The following is an 8238-nucleotide window of genomic DNA, read 5'->3' on the forward strand; positions in this document are numbered from 1 at the left end:
AAGGACCCAAAATTATATTTTAAAATTTAACTCGAACAAATATATTCGATTCAATTAGAATTCCATCTCACTCGACTCGATTCGAGAAAACTTCAAATAAAGTTAGGATGATAAAATAAGATTCGAAAACTCGATTAACTCGAAAATTTTCGATTCGATTCGATTCGATTCGATCGAATGCTCACCCCTAGTCTTGCCCTCTCTATTAAATTATAAATTTATAATTTAACCTTTTAAAAATGAACAAAAAAATTTGTTTAGCTATTTTAAAGATGATGAAATTATAAACTAAAATATGATAAAATTATATTTTGACTTCTCAAAAAAATTATAAATTAATTCTAGATTCTCTTAAAAAATTTTCTTATGCATTAAAATGGTTAAATTTTTTTATAAAAAAGTAAAAATTCCATGTCAGCTTTTGTTTTAAACCAAAACCAACCAAATTTAAACACGTAGCTTTGGTTCTTGTTTCAATCATCATCACTGTTCATCAGTTGAAACCACCACTATCGGCATCTTCTTCTCCAACACCAGCCTCCAAGATCTCTCTAACAATTATGCTTCTTCAATCGTTTCTCCGCCGTCAACCACCATCTTCACCCCTTGAGTCTTCTCCAATTTCCTCTCTTTCTGCTTCTCCAACAATGGTTGGCTTCATCTCTTATGAATCCTCTAAGTGTTGCGGGTTTGAACAGGCACTCACTCTCGCTAGCGATTGGAAATGCTCTGCTTTCTCTTATTGTTCATTACGACCTCAAATCCCTCCTAGTAATTCCATCGAACAACTTCAAGACCAACCCACCAACACCATGTTCTGGACTTTATAATCCCCCTGGTAACTTTTTCAGCTCCACTCTATCTCTATATTCCTATCATTTCACTTCTTTTTTTTCCCTTTTTTCTTTGGTGGGGATGTTTTAGAGCATTCTTATGAACCTTCCTCAGACTCTGAATTTGTTAAGCATCTCAAAGGCATTATTAAAGTTAGTAAAAAAATATGTTCTTCAATTCAATGCATTGAAATCGCTAAGATTACCTGTCAACTGCTGCATTTAATTGTAGTATCATTAGGACACTTGTTAGAGAAAACCCACGAGCTTATACTCTTAATGTCTCCTTTAGTACTTGAAACTTGAAACTGTGCCTAGTGTGCTTTGAAACCATTGCTGCAGAAACAGAAAGAGAGGAAGTGGGAGAAGATTTAAGGGGTGAAGATGGTGGTTGACGGCGGAGAAACAATTGGAGAAGCATAGTTGTTAGAGAGATCTTGGAGGCTGGTGCCAGAGGTCGGTTCGGAGAAGAAGATGCCAACGGTGGTGGTTTCAACTGACGAAGGACGATGATGATGATGAAACAAAGAAGACAAAGCTACGTGTTTAAATTTTATTGGTTTTGGTTAGAAATTAAAAGCTGACATGGAAATTTAAATATCGATTTAATTTAAAAAAATCCATATAAGATTTCCATTTTAACAAGTGGTTCAAATGATCGAATTATGTATTTAAATTGTAAACATATTTATTTAGAAGTTTAAAATGAAAATTTTTAATAGTTGATTGATAATTTGTATAATTTATCTTATAAAAAAATTTCATTAAAATAAGTTTCACTGTAATTAACAATTGAAATTAATTTATATTTTTATGGTAGAAAATAACAACATAAAGCGATATATTGGCTAGTTACATCTTAACCCGCCATTGATCGAGTTAAATTGGCTAATAGCAAACTTTTCACTGAATTCGGGGATCATCGTATACTTGCAAACTTGAAACTCCAGGAATATAACATTGAGCCATATGATCGGCCACTTCATTATGAATTCTTAGAATATGATGGATTCTCACTCTCCACCTCATTCTCAGGATTTGATGCAACAAATCTAACTCAATCAAACTGCTATTTTTTCCCCCACCAACTAGAAATAACTTCACCAGTAGTGCATTATAACATTCAACCTCTTGACTAAAAATCATAAGCACGAAAACAAAAAAAACTTCTAACATGATTTGAATATTAAAATTATAAAGAGTATTATTGATGTGCTAATATTAAAATTTGGGTTAAATCACTAGTGCATTTGACAAATATTTTCATACTGGGTTTGAATGTTTTTTAGTTAATCCTTAAGCTTGGTATTTGTTCTCACGCTAGGACTTTAACTTTAAGATTTTCAAGAAAATATAAAAAATTAATTTAAACAAAAAAAATCAAGAAATAACTTAAAAAAAATTCAAACCTCATTTAACCTTTAAAATTTTTAGGTATACTTGTTTTAAAGATGGGTTTATAAGGACCTATACTCTTAAGAATTTGTCCTATCTTATAGATCACGAGAATGTTTTTATAAACTCTAAACAAGTTAAATTACGGAAATCCAAGAAGCTGCATATCATGCCTTTAGCATATAGAAGGTGCAACCACCATGCAGGGCGAAGCCAAGAGCGTAAATCAATCATAAATGTTTTGAGAGTTACCATTATTTTTGAAGAGGTCAAATGGCAGATTTACCATTTTTAGTATCCCTTTTGTTTACGCCCTAGTTGCCATGCTTAAACTCTTCAATTTCTGTAGTTTAATTTGTTCACAACTGTTCATGACTCTTATCATGACCACACCAAAATTTTAAGCTCCCGATATTTTTATATGAACTATTTTCACTTATGATTCTCGGTATAATCATATAAATTTGAGTTTAAAGTTTAGGGTCTGAATTTTTTTATAGGCTTTAATACCTCGTGTGATGTATAAATCCTATGACGAAGTAAAATGCTAAACGGTGAGAGCGATGAAACAATAAGCCATTGGAAGAACGTGAGGTAACATGGAAAAAAAGAATGAAAGGGCTATCATGTTGTACTCTGGTTCTTGAGCTGTTTGGGTTCAAATGGAAAATTGAAAAAGATAAAAAATAAGATGGAAAAAAGAAAATTAAATGGTGACGAACGATGACATATCCCCTAACCAGTCAAATCATCACATGAAAATGACTCAAAACTGACAAAGGGTGCCATCAAAAGTCGTGTAATTTCACTAACACGTACCAACAATTAATCAACTTGTTCATTGGTTTGCAAAAATAAGAAAAAAAAAATCGATTGGTTTCAAATCTTTTTTCACAATTTGCCAAGTAAATTATCATCTTTTAACTTCGGTCGTTTCATTGTTAATTCAACTGCTGCAAAAGATATGGTTGATTGATTCACTAAAGTTAAATTTTGCTGGATTTGTGAATTTAGTAAGTATATAGTATATCTTAAAATCTGATATTAGTTTTCTACCATGTGTAGCCTATGTTTTTTAATTTGATCATTTTTAATATGGTTAAAGTATGTCATGTACTTTTATATTTTTTTGCATATTTTAAAATTTAATTTCTCTATTTTTTTTAAATTTAAAAATATAATTAAAATTATTTTTGTTAAATTTAAGTTCATTTTACCATTGTTTTTTTGCTACATAACTTCTAAATGAGTATTTTTTATTTATTTCAAAATGCCACACTAAAGAGGTTAGAGTTTGCGTGACCCGAATCCAGTCACTTGTTGAAGAAATAAATACAGTGACAAAATAAGAGAATCTGTGAGGTGAAGGCTCATAGATGGAGCTTGCCATAGATCTCCATTAAGCACAAAACAGGATTGGAGTTTCACCTCTGCGGTACGGACCATACAACACAAGTTGAATCTCTATAGAACTATTATTCTTCTATTTGACTTCGATTAGAATAGAGTTTTTCAACCCTTAAATAGATGTAGTTGAAACTCTTCTTGTATCATTCATTTTTTTTTGTGAAATTGTATCAGTCGTTTTTTAACATTAATTTTTTTATTGCTTTGAGATCGTTCTACCGCGATTATCAATGTTTATTATTATAACAAAAAAAGTTTAACAGAAGAATTTTAACGGTGTTAACAATTAAACCTTTTCACTCTCTATACTAAATCAATATAGCTCTTATATAAATCGATTAAAACAACGTAACTTTCTGTAAAAACTAACATGATATTACAAATGTGATAATATATTTACAGCATAAAATTTTAAAATAATATAATATAATTTAATGGATTTAACAGATTAAAATTAAGGTAAATATTGAAACCTCAAAATAAAAAAATAATTAAAATACATAATATCTTTGTAAGGCCTTTGCATATTTAAACAAGAAAGGTGTAAAGGGAATTTATGGGGGTCTCACTTGTTTGATGTAACAACAAATGAAAGATGACAATTTGTCATAGAATTTTTTCCACTGTTTTGATAAGGATTTTTCACGGTTGTAGTTGAGTTACTTCTGCCTTGAATTATTTACACTCATCTGTTTTTTTTTTTGGCTCAGTATTTATCAGATATCTATCGTTGCTTTTTGAGATTCTTGTTTTCTATAAACGTCATGTACCCTTTTTTTCTTTTCTCATGCAATACATAAATGGGGGTGAATGAGTGTCTCTTTTAACCTTCAAAGTTCATTTCACCATGGAGACGGCTAGGTTATATAATGAATCATGCGGTGAATCTCGTGTTTGGTCTATTAGTAACCTAAAGTATGAGTCTGAGTCGTAATGTATACGTGATAGTATTTGCTCTTGTTGAGAATGTATACGTTGTACAAAGAAAATCAATAATGCAGTACTGTTCATGAATCATGAAATCAGTTTTTTAAAAATGGAAGATGATGTAGTAATAAAATACGTTGCACTCTTAATAAAAATACATATCCGTATACCTTGATTAATCTTATAGGTAGAGGTCTTGCCCTGATCAATCCCGTGCAAAGAATAGTTGGATCCCCACATATGGTCGTAGTAGCAGCAATTGTGAAGGCCAAGAGAGACCATGGTATAAACCGTCACCTTAGTTACTCTATCGAAATACTCTATTTCAGATCTATTTTCAGATTATAATAAATTGCAAATATTTAGGTGTAGTGGGGCAAGTGGGGGGAGCAAAAATGATGATAAAATTTCAGACCCCGCCAGGATCTAACATGACTCTGCCCTACAATGATGAAGAGAACTGAAATCTTTTGGTACGAAATTGAGGATTAATTAAGCAATGTCATGACTACCACTTGAGTTATGCTAATTATGGCCAAGGAATCAAACTTTTCTTTTCTTTTGAGCATCAAAAAGACAGTATAAAAAGTCAAATGTTTTGCACTTTATTTTTGAAAATCAAATTGTTTTTGCACTGTTATTTTTACCCTTCTTTCTACTTATATTTATAAGTTTGTTTTAAAAGATAAATTCTATGTTATGATTATTAATTGCATGGAGACATAAAAACCAATAAAAATTTAATATTGTTGGCACAAACTAATGTTTCGAGTTTTATGTTTAAATTTGAGCCAAGATGTTAAATTATGTATTCTGTGATTTGTGTATTATAATAATAAATAATAATTTAATCATTATATAATTATAAAGCCACGAATTGGTTCATGCATTTGTCAGGTTTATGTAAATTATATATGTATAGTCATTTTATCACTCACTGAATCTTACTTTATTCTTGTGGTTGAAACTTCAATGTCTTTTAGTTTAGAGTCACATGTCGAAAATTACAAAATATTCCGCCATAAGCAATTGATCTTAGTAAAAGTTTATCAAATCTTTCAAGAATTTCAAAGCTCTTTGAAGCACATGTTAAGTGTTTATTGACTTTAATCGTAACATAAACTCCAAATTTTAGGATTTCAGTATATTGATGTAAATATATAAAATATGTATTATTTATTGTTTAGATTGGGTGATGAATTATTTCGAAAGTTTATAATATAATTTTTAATTATAAATTTTGGAATTTGAGGAATTAGGTTTTAATTTTATTACGTGGATTTTTAATTTAAGTTTAGATGTATTTAGGTTTTTAATAAGTTATGATGTCGTGTTTGTTTTTATAATAATAAAAAAAGGTTGTGTTTACTTTATAATAGTAGAAATCGCGGACTATTGAAGAGGGCTATGATTTTGTAAGGGTTAATGTATAATTTGATATCTAATTTTTAATGTGGTATATGTGTTATTTTTGGATTCAATGTAGTATATGTATTTGTCAAAAGTTATATATTTTGGTACCTAAAGGTAACAATATTAACTTTTTAGTGTTTAACTCAGGTTTTAGAATTGATTTGATGAAAATTCATAATTAGCTAGTAATATTAGCAATTAGCTTTAATCAAATCAACCCTAAAATCAGAATTAAATCATATCCGTCGAACTATATTTGACAAATTAAACGTAAGATTAAACAAATTTGTAATTAACTCTACTATTCTATTAATAAAATCATAAAAAATCCAAACTTAATAACATTAACAATTAACTTTCATCAAATCAATGCTAAAACCCGAATTAAACATTGAAAGATTAACATAGTTATCTTTGGGCACCAAAATATATAATTTTTGTTACATACAAGTACCAAATTGAACTAAAAAATAACGCATATACCATATTAAAAAATAATCAAACTCGAGAGCTTAATATACAAAAAATCAACTATAAAACAACCGATTAATTCAGTTGATTAACCTCAATGGATTAAAATGTTTCAGAAATCGGCTTTTTCCCGAAATTAAAGCATCTTTATTAAATATTCCTTACATAATTAGATAACTTATAAAACAAAAAACATTAATTGAAAACAGCCAAAAATTTGTTCGGCCGACAATGCACTAATTCATCTTATGCCTAATTAGGCTTTGTTTGTTTGTAGGAAATTCGGCCACAGGAATATACTTCATAGGATTAGCGTCTACATTATAAAGATTAGTAAATAGAAGGGTCGTAAATTACAAAAAGAATTGAAAAACCAAAATCAATCCAAACTGATGATGTTTGGTCGGTTTTGGATAAAATTATAAAATTACCTTATTCAAATCGACTTAAATTATATGTTGAATTTATTATCATGTAAAAATAAAAGTTAATTTTCGTTATTAGTCTTTGTATTATGTGTAAGTTGGGGATATAATTTATGCATTTTAATTTGGTCATCTTTGCTCTCTTTCAATTCTTACCAAACAATAATTGTTAAATTCATTAATTTAAATTTTACTATTTTCAAAATCTGATATGACAAACATATTATTATATATATAATATCACGTCAGCTTACTATTTCCATATATTACTCACAAAAAAGTCAATTATGAAATTTCAAAATTTGAAAAATATAGGTATTAATAAATGATCTAATTGGAGAACATGAGCTGAATCTACAACTTTAGACATAGTGTAGGACTAATAGCAAAATTTAACCAAACGGATTTAACTACTACCATTTAGTTAGGACTGAAATGTTAAAACTTGAAAAGTAAAATAACTAAAATTGGCCAATTCAAAAACTACAAAGACGGATTAAATCAACAATTTATGCAGAGTACATAGACTTATATCAGAATTTGATAAAAATAAATATTCTATATTAACCATACCCAACCCAATTGTTGTACCAAACTAAATTTCAAAACAAAGCCCAAATTTACATAACTTCAGGGACGTTCAATTTATTTAAACTTTTAAAATAGAATCAGTAGATGCTCATTCATAGCAATTTACCCAATATCCCATTTTATTATTAATATTTTAAAATTGAATTTAAATTAAAAATATTTTTATTATTTAAATTAAGTTAAGCTGACCATCAACGATTTTTGGTAACTGTTGGGATGCCCAGTTTCGCGGACTGGTAATATGAAATTATAGATGGGCTTTTGAGGTTCAAAGCAATAAATAGTATTAAGAGGTAAAATTTAGCCAATAAACTCCCAACTGATTTTGGACCTTACTTTTTTGAAGTTATTGTTATGCTTATACATAATTTTGTGTTTAATTTTTTAGTGTTTAATTTAGTTTTGAGTATTGATTTGATGAAACTTAATTGTTAATATTATTAGGTTGATTTTTTTTCTGATTTTGTTAATAAAATAAATTTAGTGTTTGTTGATGATTTTCCTCTCCTCTCCTTTCATGGGATTTTTTATAAGGTACGGTTATTTGACGGGATATGTTAGGGGATAATTAGGTGCCATGCATGATGACATGTTATCCCTTCTAGTCCTTACAGGTATCCTTGCGGGTGTACGAATAAGGAGATGGCGAGCTATGGCCATCTGGCGGACATCAGGCGGAGTTGTGTAGATTTCCTTAGTCAAGTCGTCATTTGGACCGGGTCGCAAGACATGTAATGATAATAATATTAATTATATATTTATTTAATTCAAGGTAC

General features: G+C 29.2%; 1 long non-coding RNA gene across 1 annotated transcript; it reads left to right on the plus strand.

Annotated features, from left to right (window-relative positions):
• Positions 1–231: 231 nt before the first annotated feature.
• On the plus strand, positions 232–1559 carry LOC121215304 (uncharacterized). Its single transcript, XR_005911034.1, has 2 exons — positions 232–838; positions 1176–1559. It is a non-coding gene; the product is annotated as an uncharacterized lncRNA (long non-coding RNA).
• The last annotated feature ends 6679 nt before the right edge of the window (positions 1560–8238 follow it).

This window comes from Gossypium hirsutum, chromosome D03, assembly GCF_007990345.1.
Source record: "Gossypium hirsutum isolate 1008001.06 chromosome D03, Gossypium_hirsutum_v2.1, whole genome shotgun sequence".
NCBI lineage: Eukaryota > Viridiplantae > Streptophyta > Magnoliopsida > Malvales > Malvaceae > Gossypium > Gossypium hirsutum.